Raw genomic sequence first — 17490 nt, forward strand, 5'->3', positions numbered from 1 at the left:
TCTTTCCTTTTCATTATGCAAGTAGAATTTCAATTCAACAAGTAATTTTTCTTGTTAATGGTTTTTCATTTAATCAACAATTTCCTTTCTGCAGAGTACTTTCCAGCTTAAAAAAAAAATAAATTCTTACAAAAACCAACCCAAAAACATTTCCTTTCATGCCTCGTAGGAATAGAGACAATTCAGGGAAATTCTTGTCAAATACTGCGACTGCATCCAACAATGAACCTTCTCTCTTCTTCAGTGACGGTGAATTAGAAGACCCTTTAGGTGAGCAACCTTACATATTTGAGGAACCTACATGGGAAGAAGAAGAGGAAGAACCCATTCCTACTGAACCAATGGATGAAAACCAAAATGACAGAGGAAATAGAGAGAGAATTGTGGGTGCCTTCCCCATCAGGGAAACCAATGGGGACACTAAGATGAAAAATATAAGCCCCTCTGTGCTACCTCATTTCCATGGCCTGACCACAGAGGACCCTGACACTTTCCTATTTGAGTTTGTTGTTATATGCTGAACCTATGACTATATAGATGATGAGCAAAAGTTAAAACTATTTCCATATACCCTCAAGGATGCAACATTATGCTGGTTCATGGGTTTACCTAGAGATAACATCACAAACTGGGCTCAGATGCAACATGCTTTTAACAACAAATATAGGAACTACTGTAGGTCAAAGGACACTAAAGAATAGATTTTCAGGATGACCATAGTCTAGGAAGAATCCTTAGAAGATTATGAAGAAAAATTCCAGCTCAGTTATAAAAGGTCTAGGTGCACACTTGACCCCGAGTCACTAAAGCTAGCCCTTCTTAGAGGAGTAAGGGAGGATCTTCTAGATACCTTACATATGATAGAAGGAGGAGATATCTACCAATTACCCTATGATGATATTAAGACCATATTTAGAAACCATTCTAGGGTAACTAGGAAAAAGGGTAGGGGTAGTCAACCTGTTGCCAGTACATCATCCTCCAACTCATCCATTAAGGGTGAAATTGGAAATATGTTGGAAGAATTCAAAAGTGATATGCTACAAACCCTTGCCTTGCAATTGGACACCATGAACATCAAAAGGAAGCAGAGAGAGCCTTGGCCATCTTTTGTCCTAGATACACCAGGAGGCATCCTAGGAATGAATGTCCATTGAACTATATTAAGATTTGCTCAGTCTGTGAAGAAAACCACTCTACAGACAAGTGCCCTTCTTTACCTGAACTTAAAGTTGTATATCAAGGAGATGAAAGGGTCACTGAGCAGATTTTCTACATCAACCAAAGGAGGCCTCCTGGGCCTAGACCATACCAGTAGGGTATGCAAGGGTCATCCCATGCATATTACAACCCCAACCAAACCACAACTATACCTTCTTGGGGACCCCCTACTCATCCTTCCTGGTCTACACCCCCTCCTTGGTCCTATGCATCTCAGTATCATTCCCAGCCAGCCAGCCAATCATTTCAACCTTATGTTCAGCCACAACCTTAGTGGAATACACCACTCCAGGGGTGGAGGCCCCAATTCAACAATGTTCCAGCCTTATTGCCTCCACCACCTACCCAACCACAACTCCTGCACTCTGCTCCACCTAAGCAACACCATATGCCTGCCCAACCAAATCTGAACCCAAAAAATAGGCAGGCTCAACAAGTCTACAATGGAGAGACATCATACCTAGCTTATGATGTAAAAATCTAGGAGATCAACCTAAGATCTGGGAGAATTCTCCCTGATAACCAACCTCCCTCTCCACATAGGGAGGTTGAGGAAGAAATAGAGGAGAGAAACCTTAAAGTAAATCCACCCTTTCCTAAGAGATTAGCCCAACCACTCCAGTCTACCCCAGAAGAAACTGAACTTCTGGGAGAATTGAAAAAACTCTGTGTAAAGATCCCCCTTCTCCAGGCAATCAAAGATGTTTCCATTTACAATAAATTGATTAAGGAGAAGTTCTTCAAGCATCCAGGAAGAGGAAAAATGGATGCCCCTACCATTAATGTCATTGGGCAATTATCTGACTTAATGCTGGGGCAGGTAATATGTCCAAAATATTTGGACCCTGGAAGCCCTGTAGTAGATGTGCACATCAATGGAACCATTGTCCCACACACTCTGATTAATCTTGGGGTTGCCATTAATGTGATGACCAAGGACGCCATGCTCAAGATCAACCTCCAAGGGTCATTGAGGAAGACCATAATAGTTCTGCAACTTGCAAACCATTCCACAGTCACCCCTAAGGGAATTATGGAGGATGTGATGGTCTCCATTGACTCTTGGGAGTACCCTATAGATTTTCTAGTTCTCCAACTTAAGGCTAAGCTTACTGGTTACCCTCTCATCCTTTGGAGGCCATGGTTGGCCACAACTGATGCTTACATTAGCTGCAGAGCTGGGAATATGACCATCAAGAATGGGCATATGTCCAAACAGTTAGTCCTATACCCTCCTGCTCAACCTACCCTAGAGCATGATTTACCTTTATGGTTGGAGGAGGAGGAAGAAGATGAGGTTTGTTCTGCTCAACTTTATGCTTTGGAAGTAACCATAGGAGGAGGACAACAAGATGAGGATGACTTAATTGAATACCTGCTCCAAAGTCCAACTCCTAGTTCACTACCATTAGAAGAAGTAAGGGAAACCCAGAAAAATCATCCAATTGACTTATGATTGGCCAATTCCAACCCACTCCATGTCAAAACCATAGAATTTGGCCCAAAGAAAACTTTGAAAATTAATCCATCTCTTTCTACTTTAGAGGAGGAAAAGCTATGCAACATGTTGAGAGAAAACGTAGAAGCCTTCGCTTGGAGTTCTAAGGAAATGAAGGGAGTACACCCCTCAGTGTGTACTCACCACATATACATCAAAGAAGGTTGCAAGTGAGTTAGGCAATCATAAAGAAGGATGAATCTAGCTCCTAAAGACATAGTCAAAGAAGAATTGTAAAAACTGATAAATGCAGGATTCATTTACCGTATCTCAGACAATGAGTGGGTCTCTCCTTTAGTGTTAGTTCCCAAGAAAAATGGTAAGTGAAGGATTTGTGTTGATTATAGGGAGTTGAACAAAGCCACAAAGAAGGATCATTTTCCCTTACCCTTCATTGACCAAGTTTTATATGGCCTGGCAGGGAAGAAGTTTTTTTTCCTTCCTATATGGATTCAGTGGGTACAACCAAATCCAAATCTACCCGAAATATAGGATAAGACCAAATTCACCTGTCCTTGGGGTAATTTTTCCTATAGGGTCCTTCCTTTTAGCTTATGTAATGTTCCTGCCAGTTTCCAAAGAGCAATATTGAGTATTTTTGCTGAATTAGTACATGATGCTATGGAAATCTATATGGATGACTTTACACCTTATGGATATGATTTTCAAGAAGCCCTGACTAATCTAGGCAAAGTATTGCACAAATGCATTGAAATGAACCTGTCTCTCAATCCAGAAAAATGTGAATTCCTAATGAGTGAAGGGACCGTGCTAGGTCATTCAGTATCTCAGCAAGGACTCCAGGTGGACCCAAACAAAATAGAAATCATCCAAAGGGTCCCACCTCCACAAAAGCAAAGAGATGTCAGGAGTTTCTTAAGGTTAGCTGGATACTACCAAAGGTTCATAAAAGACTTCAGCAAGTTGGCCTCTCCTTTGTTTGGGTTGTTAGCTAAAGATTCTGAGTTTATATGGTCAAAGAGATGTCAAGAGGCCTTAGACATTCTAAAGGGTAAGTTAACCATTACACCAATCCGTAGAGGCCCAAACTGGGCCCTCCCCTTTCATATTCATGTTGATTCCTCACACAAAGCCATAGGAGCAACCTTAGGTCAGGAAGAGGAGAAATTTCCCTATGCCATCTATTTTATCAGTAAGAACCTGTCAAAGGCTGAGCTAAACTATACTGTGACTGAAAAGGAACTCCTAGTTGTTGTGCATTCGTTAAACAAATTCAGACATTACATTACAGGCTATCAAACATTTGTGCATATTGATCATGCTGAAATCAAATATTTAATGAACAAACCAGATGTGAATGCTAGAATTATAAGATGGTTTCTTTTATTACATCAGTTTGATCTAACTATTGTTGATAAGCTTGGTAAGGAAAATGTTGTTGCATACTTTCTATCTAGGATGAATCTACCTGCAGGTGAAGAAGGAATGGTGGATGACCAGTTACCATATGAACATTTGTTTGCTATTTCAGTTCTCTCCATATAGCAAACTATTTGGTATCAACAAAGTTCCCACCAAACTTTCCCTCCAAGGAAAAGAGCAAGATAGTCAGGAAAAGCTCCCTCTTTAATTGGATTGGGGGCAATCTGTTCAAACTTGGCCCAGATCAAATATTGAGAAGGTGTGTAAGGGAAGAGGAAGTATTTGACATCCTTCTGACATGTCATGATGGGCCTTGTGGAGGCAACTTTGCAGCAAAGAGGAAAGCATTCAAAGTGTTGCAAGCAGGCTATTGTTGGCCTACTCTTCATCAGGATGTGAAAAGGTACATTAGTCAGTGTGATTGGCACTAGAGGATGGGAAAGCCTACTTCAAGAGATGAAATTCCCCTACAACCTCAAGTGACTTTCGAGCCATTTGACAAGTGGGGCATAGAATTCATTGGGCCTATCAAACCTCCTTCAAAGCAAAAATAGCACATCATTGTGTGCACTGATTATTTGAAAAAGTGGGCTGAAACCAAGGCAATTAAAGCAGCAACAGAAGAGAAAGTGGCTGAGTTCCTAAGGGAGAATGTATTCTACAAACTTGGGTACCCTAGAGAGCTAGTCACAGACCAAGGTAGCCGGTTTACCTCCAGCATGATTGAAGAACTACTCATCCATCACAAAATCAAGCATAGGACCTCCACTCCTTATCATCCATAAGTTAATGGGCAAGTGGAGGTGACCAACAGGGCACTAGAGAACATATTAACCAAGGTAGTGAGCAGCAATAGGAAGGATTGGGCATAGAGACTAGTTGAGGCCACCTGGGCCTATAATACAACATGGAAGAACACCACTGGATTTACACCTTATGAGCTGGTATATGGGGAAAAGGAATTTTTGTCCATTGAGTTTGAATATAACACATTGAGGATGGCAATCCAACTAGATTTGGATCTTAGTCATTCACAGAAATAAATATTGCTACATTTGAATGGCTTGGATGAATTTAGAATGTAGGCCCTCCTACATACAGAGATAGTTTAGCTTTAGAGGAAGATTTGGCATGACCAACATATTAAGGAGAAGCAATTTCAAGAGGGAGATTGGGAATTGTCATATGATTCTAGGTATAAAGACTTTAAGGGCAAGCTAAGGACAAGATGGCTCAAACCTTATGTTGTGGAAAGATGCCATGATAATGGTTCAGTGCAAATCAGAACTATAGATGAAGAAGCCATCCCACTAGTTGTTAATGGACACTGATTGAAAATGTACAAGAGGCCTTTATCAAAACAAGAGTTCATTGACAATACCAATAAGACAGTGATGATGGTGGAGCAATTTCCAGCTCCTCCCTCATCAGGGCACTGAAAGAGAGAAAAAAGAATAAGGATTCAGGTGAAAATCTCCATGAGGCGCCTGAGTCCCATCTTTGTGTTGAAAACATCGTGAGGCGGCCCAAGGATGAGAAAAAATGAAAAAGAGTAAGAAGATCCCTAGGTGAGAACCTTCCTTGAGGCGCCCAGGGAAGATATCTAGGGTGAAAACCTCTCTGAGGTGACCAAGGTGTTTTATATATATATATATATATATATATATATATATATATATATATATATATAAGAAAAGAAAAAAACACAATTTTTATTTGCAGGTGGGTGAGAAAGACAATCAAGGAGCAAAGAGAAGATCCAAAGGGAACCCTGCCTCACATTTATTCATCTCCTCCACTCCTTACCATGCATCCCTCCATCAATTCCCTTTTTTTCACTTCATTTCTTCAATTCAGGTAAAGATTGTGTTTTCTACAAGATCCCCTGAATGGTAGATTGATTGGGTCCCCAAAACTCATACTAGAAATGATCTAACCAATCACCTCATCCGTTACCATCATCCCTGCATCCACACACACTCCTACTCCCTTTGTCCATTCATTATAGCATGCTCACAACACCAACTAGCAACATGATCAAGAAATTCTAAGGGAGACACCAAACATTGCCAAGTGGTAATCCAGGAGCTCCACAACAACAACAACATTAGATCTCCAATCACAAACACCTCCAAAAGCCAAGAAAGCATCAACAGACAACATGAGAGGAAGAAGAATGACCATGCAACAAATAGACAATGCAAAACCTCTAATATTTGACAATTGCAGCATGGCATCAAGACCACAGGTAAGTATCCCACTCACTCACTCATATGCATCATTTGATCAAAAGTTGTAAAGGTTAAGAGGTAGTTGGTTTGTAAGTGAAAAGGTAGCTAGTTAACTTGGCCACCTTCATTCAGTCACCACATACAAAGCAGGGTGTCCTCTCACACATGGCTACATTCAACTCAAAGAACAGAGGAGGAGTAGGAAAAGAGGTGGTTAAGTATGGATTTAACAACTATGGGATCTGATTACAAGGAGTGGGAATGATGAGGTGGTATAAAGGGAAACAAAACATCATTTTCATGCATTCATGCATGCCACCTCCTTGAAACTCCCTCACTCAAGTAGCTCTCATAACTCTGGCCACCCACTAGAAGCAAGGATCCATCATTCTACAAGAGAATTCCTAAAAGAACAGTCTACAAGATACACAAATGTAGTCTACAGGATAGGCAGAGAGGGGTTCAAGAGGGAATATCAAGAGAATTGTCCAGAGCCACCATTCTAAAGAGGTAGGATCTAAAAATCCATCCTCATTTACAAGCAAATGAACTACAAGTCCTCTAAAAAGCTAGTGGATTACATACACAAGAAACTCCATTCTCTCAAGAATTTGTTCATTCCCTCACTCCACACAGCAGAATTCATGCCACTGTTATAATTAGAGGGCTCACTATAGATCTCACCCTAGAGTTCATCAGTAGGGTCACCACACTTCCCCTAGGAATTGCATGGAGAAAAGATGACAAAGCAGACAGTCAGGTGGAAAAAAGGAAATTCTTTTTAGAAGGTGAAGAACCCACAAAGGAACATGATGAAGCAAAAGAGAAGAAGGATGATGCTGAAACAGAAGAGGAAGAAGGCATTGAAACAGAGGAGAAAGAACAACAAGAGGAAGAAGATAAGAAAAATAGAGAGGAAGAAGGCATTGAAATAGAGGAGAAAGAACATAAAGAGGCCATCCAGCGTAGGATGCCAGCTAAATCCTATGCTCTTTACCTCAGAAAACAATGGCTGCAATTTCATATTAAAACACTAGCACAAAGGGGCACCATGCCATTTCAGGACTGCAGGCAGTTTATTGATATTTGTGATCAAAGTGCACTAGAGGATAGGACAAAAATGGTTGAGTTTTACTTGCACAACATGGCCATCACAGACATGAATATTTGGGATCCTATTACAGAGCTAGGAGATCTACAATCAATGGCTTTGGCATCATCGATGAACCATGAGAAGTCAAGGGCTGCAGAGATGAAAAGAATATTGGCTAGAGAGAAAAATGAGCCTTTTTTTTCATTGGAGCTGAACAATCACATCCCATGGCCATAATCAACACCCATATTCTAATTGAAAATGATCCTCAACTGGAACCTAGATATCTTACTGCCTAAGAGCAAGCAATTTCAGATTTTGAGGATATATTTAGGCTGCGAAGAGATGATAATATACATACTTGCTAAAGGAGATGGAACACACTGCCACATAGCTTGAAGATCAACTAATATCACTCCCCTCAAAGGTTGAGAGAGGCACTAAACAAGACACCTATGTATAAGAAATCAATGCAAAGGTTGAAGGTCAATTGGATAGGCCTAAAACTCAGTCCACCACTACTCCTAGGGATGCTAGAAGGGAGAAAATAAGAAGAGGAAAAGAGGCAGTGGGACGAAGTAGAAAGGAAAGCATACTTCTATGAACAAGAAGAAGAGACCACAATAGAAGCATGGGATGTCAGAAAGGATACTAGAGCCATGAAGGATATGGACATTGACTAAGTTGCTCAGAGGATGAGAAACACTTTCAGTAGGGGGGTGATGATGAGCCTCATCATTGGATAATTATATGGGACTTAATTGGCCTTAATTAACCTCTTAGCTTAGTCAAACCAACTATTCTCACAAATTATTGCATACTTTTGATTATATTTTGTTTATGAGATGAGTTGAAGTTGGATATTTTTCTTTGTGCTCTAATGTGCATGTAATGCAGGAATAAAGGATAAAAGCAAGGAAAAATGTAGGAATAACAGAATAAAGGGTAAAAGCACGGAACTGTGGCAAAGACCAGGGTAAAAACTCGAATGGGACAAAGGAGAGTAATTATAGGAGGTAAATCCTCCTCATTTACTACCCGTCCATTCGAATATTCCTCCATCAACTTGGAGTGCAAACAACCATCACTTTGAAGACTAGAAGACAACCAAGCAAGTGAAAGTGACAGAAACCAGTTTATCTTGAGTGGGGAGCCTAGCCTCTCTAATTGGAAGGAATTCGTTGGAGACTTCAGATGTATAAATAGAGAGGCTTAGGACCTTAGTAGGATTCAGATTTTTATTGTAAAACTCTGCTTTATTTATGAGCTACAAGACTTGTGACAGTTTGTTATGTAATCCATGGTTTTGATAATGAGAATGAGTTTCGTTTTGAGCCAGCTCCGAGTTAACTCAGAGGGCTAAAGCTCTTGGGTTGGTGCCCAACCCGAGCAGCCAAAGCTCCTCTTTATTGTACATGTATGCTAGCATATATTTCTGGTTCTGTTCATTTGTTTAAGTAGCTTCCTAGTTTTCTATTCATTTGCTTAAGTAGTTGCACTTTCATTACAACAATATAGCATAGATTTATGGTTTAACTATTCATTTACTTAAGTAGCTACATTCCACTTATAGTAGTGTAGAGTAGATCGGTTATACTTTCGTTTACTTCCATTTGTGCCTTCTTTCAGTTCACAGGTTAGCTAGGAGGAAAAGATCACCATAAGGTTGTGCGCAGGTGTCTCAGCCTCATCTCCTCCCTCTGGGACCATGACTTGAGGAAGAGACCCTTCAACAACCCCAAAACATAGGTTTCTGGTTCTCACATGAGCTATGGAGTTTGTAGTTTGATGCAGTTACTTGTCCATCCTCACTGGTTTTTTTGTCATTTTTCACTTGAAACCGCCTTCAACACGTTATTCATGTATCATTTCATTACTGTCTGATCCACAACAAACCTTCCCAATCATTGTCTGATTCATTTGTTTATCCAACTGCTGCCTCGCATGAAGTCTTCCACTTACTTTATGCACTTTAAGTCTCCACTGTCGATCTGCCTTGCTTGATCCGATGGCTATCGCATCACCCGATCACTAACTAGCTTGGCTGATCTCCACTGTTGATCTATCTAGCTTGATTCGATGGATATCACGCAATCTCATGCAGATCCTTGCATGACCATTATCTACCCGAGAGGACATGGGAAAAGTGGTTTTCTCGTGCTACGTGTCACGCAGTTAGGCTAATTGCGTGAAATTTCAAAATATAGCTTACAACCTTGAGGGCGCGCGAGAAACTACTTACTGCCTTCAAAACCCGCTCCATAATTTCCGCACGTTTCTTTTTCCTGCGATACGATCTCCACCATCCATCCTCCAATTAATCTTTTCCATCCATATCTTGACTTAATCTCTGCAATAAGATCTCTGTCGTTCATCCGGTTCGTCCATCTATCCACTTAACCTTCGTGATAAGACCTCAGTCATTCATCTTATGTGTTCACCTTGTTCATCCATCTAGTCACTTAAGCCTTCGCAATAAGATCTCCACCGTTCCTCTTCTATTCGTTGGCTAATCCAACGGTTCTTATGCACTACTACTTCCTTACGTCCTCCTTTCACTGATTTCGACCTCCAATTGCTCTTCCGCTTGAAAACTGATTTAGCGTAAGTTTCTTTGCTTACACCTTAGTATAGTTTGATGCTCTTTACCTCTGCAGCTTAGATAGCAGCATTAGGTTAGTGATTGATTTAGAAATTTTGCTTAGCATAGTTGTTTAATTGGTTAATTAGGTTATGGTTTGGTTTAGCATTACATTTTGTTTTCTTCATTACTGCAATAGAGTAGCTCCATCTTAGAATAGATTTTCTCTTCTTCCATCAAAGAATTAAGCTTCTTCTGACCCTATAGAAGTCTGGCTTGGAACCCATGGGGTCTCTTTGCCAGATGAGCATTGACAACAGGTAATACCTTCACTTTTACTTATGCATATAGCAATGTCACCTTCAAGTTTGTACGAACCCGGGATTGATAAGTAAAGATGGTGGCCCTGTGAGTGGCAACATTCTTGTTGCAATACCTAGGCTCATTGGTATCCACATTCACTTGTAATTTCCCTTTCAGTCTAAGAAGTTTCATGAGCATATGAGATTAGAAGAGACTTGAATATTTTTTTTTCCTAACCTAATTATACATTGACTCTAGATATTTTCATATATATATGGAAAATATTTGAGGTGAAATCTTGATTTGTGTTATTTAAACTGGTTTTTCACTGTATATATGGATTCAACACCCTGAAAAACCCCTAGGGAACTTCCATTGTGTAGGGGTTACCCATCATAGGAAAAGCTTCCAATATATATATATATATATATATATATATGGAAAAAATTTGAGGTGAAATCTTGATTTGTGTTATTTAAACTGGTTTTTTGACTATATATGGATTCAACACCTTGAAAAACCTCTAGGGTACTTCCATTGTGTAGGGGTTACCCATCACAGGAAAAGCTTCCAATATATATATATATATAATTCATTTATTGAGCCAAGATCTAACGCCTATAGTATGCTAGAAATGTGTAATGTAACTTAATGTAGCAATTTTAAATCAGTGAAAATAAAATAAAAATAAAAAATAAAAATAACTCTATAAAAATTAAATAAAAATAAAAATAAAAATGACCCATGATATTGACTCATGGTATTAATAATCCATTGTATTGACCCATGGTATTTATGTCGAATATAACCTATTTCAAGGGGAAATTAAACTAGCTTAGATCCATCTTAGTTTGATGTTAGCATTAATTATTTGTGTGGGTATGTTTAGAGGTGGGAGAATATTAAGAAAAACTTAATTATTACATTTATCTGATATTTTGGCCTACCTCTGTCCACTTTTTACTAGGTTATATTGGGTAAAATATAATATTATAATTTTACATTTTACCCAATATTAGGTAAAATGTAATAACATTAAATTTTAATTAGTATTTTCCTCCGGCCCTAGCCACTTTTTATTCGGTGGGGGTAGTAATAAATATTGTAATATTATATTTTACCCAAGATTTCCCCTCACCTAATTCACCTTTTATTAAAAAAATTCTTTATATTTGAGGTTCATAACTAAACTTAACTCCTATGTAAACATTTGATCCTGGTATGCTAGAGATGTTGTAATCTTTAATATTTTGACTTGGTAAAAATAAAATAAAAAACATAAAATTAATAATTACATTTATATTTATAATTATAATTAATAATTAAACTAACCTAGAACCATCTTAACTTGGTAGATCAAGAGTTAAGATGGAAAATGTTAAACATAATTTTTTATTTATTTTTTTATATTAAAATTTTATTTTTTGACATTTTAGTGATGGAAATAATTAAAAGAAAAAGAAAAAACAAATTGAAATGAAGAAATCAAATTAATTTAAAAAAAAACAAAATGAAAAAAATGGTTAAGGAAAAACATATGAGTAGTGAATTTTTTTCTTATATTAATTTTTTTTTGTGACATTTCATTGGTAGAAAGAATTAAAAAACAAGAAAAAACAAATTGAAATAAAGAAATCAAATTTAAAAGGCAATAAAAATGGAAAAAATTATTAAGGAAAAATCCTATCACTAGTAGAATAAGGTGTTTTAATTGTCTTTTTCTAACATATAAATATTTTTTATCATTATATATATTTATGTATATAATATAATATTAATGAATATTGCATAATAATTATATCTCTTAAGATTTTACAATATTAATAATTAGTATTATTATTATCCAATTTTAAAGTCAAATTGGTGTATAAGACTCTTTAGTTTGTGAGACAAGTTGTGAACATGTGATTTTTTAAAAGAAAACACATGCTTTTAGCCATTAAACCCACTTAACCTACATAACTAATATATAAAATGATATAAATATATTTAATTATTATCATAGTTTCAATATCTGATTTACAAATTATAACTATTCATGTCAATTAATTTTTAAAATATTGAATAACTTTTTAAAATATTTAAAATTTTTCAATAAACTGTTATACATATTTTTAAATTTCATAAACAATTAACCTTTTTCCTATTTTAATTATCTTTAAAAAATATTTCAATCATATTCTTAGTTATATTACATTTACCAACTTGTTATGTAATTTCTCACAATATATATATGTATTTATAAATATATAAGGCACATTTCAAAAAACAATAGCTTATGAACCTCTCGTGACACTAGCAAAGAATATTAGGCAACAATTACATAAGTTGTCTTTTAGTTTTGAATTTTTCATATTAACTAAATTACAAAAGGGAGGTAACACAATTTGAGAAATTTGAACAATATTTTGAACATGGAAAAAATCATTTGAAAATAGAATACTTTCCTTCTAATATTAGTTAACTTTTATATTTTTCTTAGTATAAGTTATATATTTTTTAGATTTTTCTAAATCTAATTTTTTTTGCCTGCAGTTTTTCATTTCATTTTTCCTTTACAAATTTGGAATTTTTTTGTTTTTCATTTCATTTTTCCTTTTCAAATTTGGAATTTTTTGTTTTTGCTGCTTTTTCCTTGTTTTAGTCTTAATTTCTTCAACCCTAATTATCACCAGGGATAAATATATATGACATGTCCCCCGGCTTTGTGTTTCCACGGTGTACATTTATTCATTTGTTTTATCAATTACTTCTAAATATGGAGTTCAAAATGTCAATATTACTATGCATTGTTAGCCTACTTCTCTCTGCAGATTTTTCAGCAGAAAAACAATTAATCGCCAATTTTGACCAAAGGCGAGTAGTAGATCGTTTTCAAAAATTTTTGCATCTTGATGATGGTGCTGCAGTTTTTAGCGTGGATAGCTATGGAGCCCAGGGAGATGGTTCTTCTGACGACAGTCAAGTAAAATGATTAAAAGTTTTCTGTCTTGAACCATATTAGTTGATTTCAGTCTATAAAATCTTAGTAATGTTATTATACTTTTTTTTCTAAATTAATTAGTTTATCATATAAAACTGTTTTTCTGGCATTAAAGTAATTTTATCTAACCCAAAATAAAATAAATTAATTTAAATAAGACAAAATAAATTAGCTTATATTTACAAATAATAACCATCCTCATAACTGCATTATGTTGATCAGGCCTTCCTCGCTTCTTGGAATGCAACATGCGCGGCCAGTTCGGGTTCTGTTTTTCTGGTTCCAGAGGGAAAAAAATACCTTGTTGGACCCATCATTTTGAGTGGTCCTTGCAAGGGTGATAATTTGTTTGCCCAGGTAATAGTCTAGGTTTTTCTCATTCTGCAGTATACATTTTCGTAGTTGCATACATAAACATTTTTTTAAATGTATACTCATAAAATATCAATGAATATGTAACAGATATCCGGAACCGTTGTTGCTCCAGCTGATCCCTCTACTTGGAATTCCCCATACGCCAGTGGGTGGCTTAGATTCTCCACGGTGCAAGGATTAACTATCCAGGGCGGCGGCATTATCGACGGGTCAGGCCAGAAATGGTGGGACTGCAAGAGGGCCCAAGTAAGAAGATATTGTCTAGCAAATTAACTATTTGTATTTATAACTTAATTTTCCAGCAATTTTAATGTATCTGCTGTTCTGTTCTGTTTTTGTTTTGTTTTTTATTATTTATAAGGAGAAATTTAGTTAACATTTTATATTTTAAATAATTAAAAAATTGTAATAATTTAAGTAAGAATAACTATTATTAATTATTAATACAATTATATTTAATAAATATGTAAATGCGATTAATATGAATTATATTTTTCAATTTTTTTTTTTTTAAATTGATGATATTTGTTAATTTATATGGTAATTTTATAATTATAATAGGTAAATGTGAGAAGGCATGGATTTACACAAAGTCAATTTGAGAATTTGCATAGTAGTTTCAAAATTATATTAAATAAGTGTGACATAGTAAATGGGCATACGTTTAATGAATACAGGGTTGATAGTATCATTTGTGGCCAAGACTATTTTGAGATCTGAAGGAGAGACATTTTGAATTTTTTTTGCCTTTTTCATAACTTAATCTTTTATGAGGATTTTTTGTATTTTTTTTTGCATTTTTCATAACTTATGCTTTTACCATGAATTTTTTGTACTCTTTTTGTCTACCTTTGTTTTGTTTGTGAGTAATCTTTATGACAGTCCCATAATGATGTAATGATGACATATCAGTAGTAGGATTTTGTTTATAGTCTAGAGCTAATTGTTTTGTTTGTGAGTAATCTTTTATGACAGTCCCATAATGATGTAATGATGACATATCAGTAGTAGGATTTTGTTTATAGTCTAGAGCTAACAATCCAGGGAAGTAGATTGGGCAAGACCTGTAATAGAAGTATGCTAATGTAAAACAATCTTCATTTCTAGTGATGACATGTTTCTTTTTATTCTTCTGCAAAAAAAAATTGTGACATAGTAAATATAAATTTGGACATAAAATGTAGTTAACATTTGAAATTCCATCCATTAATATAAATGAAACTAGGAATATCTTTTATTTATGACCATAAAATAAATATATAGATTAAAAGAATGATTAACATACCAATTAATAAAAGAGAAATTTATCAATCTAATTATTTCAATTTCACAATATAAATTGACTTATAGTCATTATTCATCTAAAATCACTTATTAATAATTAAATATTAAAAAAAGAAAAAAAATCAATAACAAATAAATAAATAAAAAACTTTGAATTTTGTATCATAAAAATAAATTCTTAACCAACCATAAAATTGTTTAATTCTAATTAATACTATATAAAAACATACCAAAATAAAATTAATCATTTTAATGTTGATTCTATTTTATCAGTCTAGATTATAAAGTTTATGCAATGTTTTAAAACAATCAATTTAGTCATAAAAGACTAAGTCTATAAAGACATACATACTTTACACATGCTCATACTCTTAACCATTAGACCCACTCAAGCAATATTAGGAATGATAGATATATTAATAAACACATATCTTAATGATTTATGTTTATTCATATTAACCATTTAATTTACGTTAATATGTATACACATATTTTAAAATGTGCATTTTTATTAGAAAAATTACAGTAAAACTTTTTAGTGATTTGAACTATCCAATGTGGTTCATGATAAACCACACTCTGATTCAAAACTCTCATGCCTCAATTCAAAAGTATATCTTTTTCATTTTTTATTTATATACTTTATAGAAAGTGATTTTATTATTAACATTCATTTTATTTGTGTACCACAGACCTGTCACAGCCTCCCAAGTGTAAGTTTGCCAAAAACATTCCTCCTCTAGTTTCGTGATTTTATTATAGAAGTAAAAGTAATGCTTTAACTTCATAGCTTTTTCTGTTTTGCTTATATTGACATGTTTACAGGCATTTGTAATCGCTTCTAGCGAAAATGTATATATGAAGGATTTGAATATCCAGAACAGTCCACAGGTCCATGTTGAAATAACTATTTCATCTAATGTTCAACTCGAAAACTTGCAAATTGTTGCGCCGGGACAGAGTCCTAACACCGATGGAATTCACGTGGCTGCCTCCCAAAATGTAACCATTCAGGATTGCACAACCGGAACAGGTTGCTATAACTAATTCTTTTCTCTCTTTCGTACCATAATTGACTATTTATCCAGAAAAAAATAAACCATACTGTAATAATGAAAATCTTATCAAACTCTGCAGGTGACGATTGTGTTTCGATAGTTACAGGAAGCTCAGATATTCATATCAATAACCTAACTTGTGGACCCGGACACGGAATAAGGTAACGATACGCTCCAGTTTCATAACGAAAGTATATCGTTGATAGCAAGAAAATGTTAATGATGTTTTTGTATGAGCAGCATTGGAAGCCTTGGCAAGGATAATTCCAAAAACACTGTTTCAAACGTGTTTGTTAATGGAGCTTCTATCACTGGGACAGAAAATGGTGTACGCATTAAAACATGGCAGGTAATTGGGATCTGAACTTCTAAGTACTGATCACATTACAGTGCCTCTGATGTATTATACGTTTACAATTGAAGGATCTCAACTTCTTAATGCCATGATCTATATCTTCATCTGGTCCTGATGATGAATCACACTAGTTCGAAACTAGTTGGCCAAAATTTCCTCCTTTATAAATTTTACCAAATTTTTTTTTAAATAAAATAATAAAATTCCGAAATATTCCCAAAATCTACAAATTATTTAAACAACTAACACAATTGCACGAACCGGATGAAGAAATGTAAATTCCTGCACATTCAAATTCTCAATCTCTTACATTGTTGATACAGGGTGGTTCTGGATATGTACGACAAGTCGTTTTCCAAAATGTCAAGATGACTAATGTGTCGAATCCCATTATCATTGACCAATATTATTGTTCTCCTTCAAAGTCATGCCAAAATCAGGTCAGTAAAGTATCCCTATTGTTTAATAATATTTTCGATCCCCATTTTCTTCAAATAATGGAAAATTCGGTAACAACTTACCATTCAGCCTCGCTTTTGTTGTGTTGATTATAGACTTCTGCTGTTCGTATTAGCGACGTGAGATACACAGACATCACCGGCACTTCGGCAACGCAAGCAGCAATAAAACTCGAGTGTAGCGCCACTGTTCCATGTACAGATATTGTGCTGCAGGATATAAACCTTACCTTGAATGACGGAGACGATGCCACATCTTTCTTAGAAAACGCGCAAGGTTCTAGCGCTGGCCAAGTCATTCCCCCCGTTCATTTCTCATAATCCCCCTTGTAGTTTTAAATTGATTTATTACTTGAAAATTATCCCTTCAGTAACCCTCTAAAACCAACCTACTTTCTGAATTGTTACTGTAAACGAATACAAATAAAAAGGAAATATTTATGAAATTTGCTTCAATGGTCACAACTCCTGTTTTTGGGAAATCATTGTTTTAAATCTTGTTTTCCGTTGAAAGTTAAAATAACTGTACCCGACAGCGGTCAGATTCAAGTGCGTTGTAGTTTTTTAAAAGAAAAATAGGCTTTCTATTATATTATAAAGGAGGAGCATTTTAATATCCATGAACAAAAATGTCTGTTTGATTGTCAAATATTTTGTGAGGAGCATT

At 35.4% G+C, this 17490-nt stretch overlaps 1 pseudogene; it reads left to right on the plus strand.

Moving 5' to 3' along the window:
* LOC149249718 (putative polygalacturonase At1g80170) overlaps positions 1-17144 on the plus strand; it is an 84292-nt pseudogene extending 67148 nt beyond the window's left edge.
* Positions 17145-17490: the final 346 nt, after the last annotated feature.

Source organism: Pinus tabuliformis, chromosome 7 (assembly GCF_031772625.1).
Source record: "Pinus tabuliformis cultivar Carrire ecotype Pingquan chromosome 7, CPIR1, whole genome shotgun sequence".
Classification (NCBI taxonomy): Eukaryota; Viridiplantae; Streptophyta; class Pinopsida; order Pinales; family Pinaceae; genus Pinus; species Pinus tabuliformis.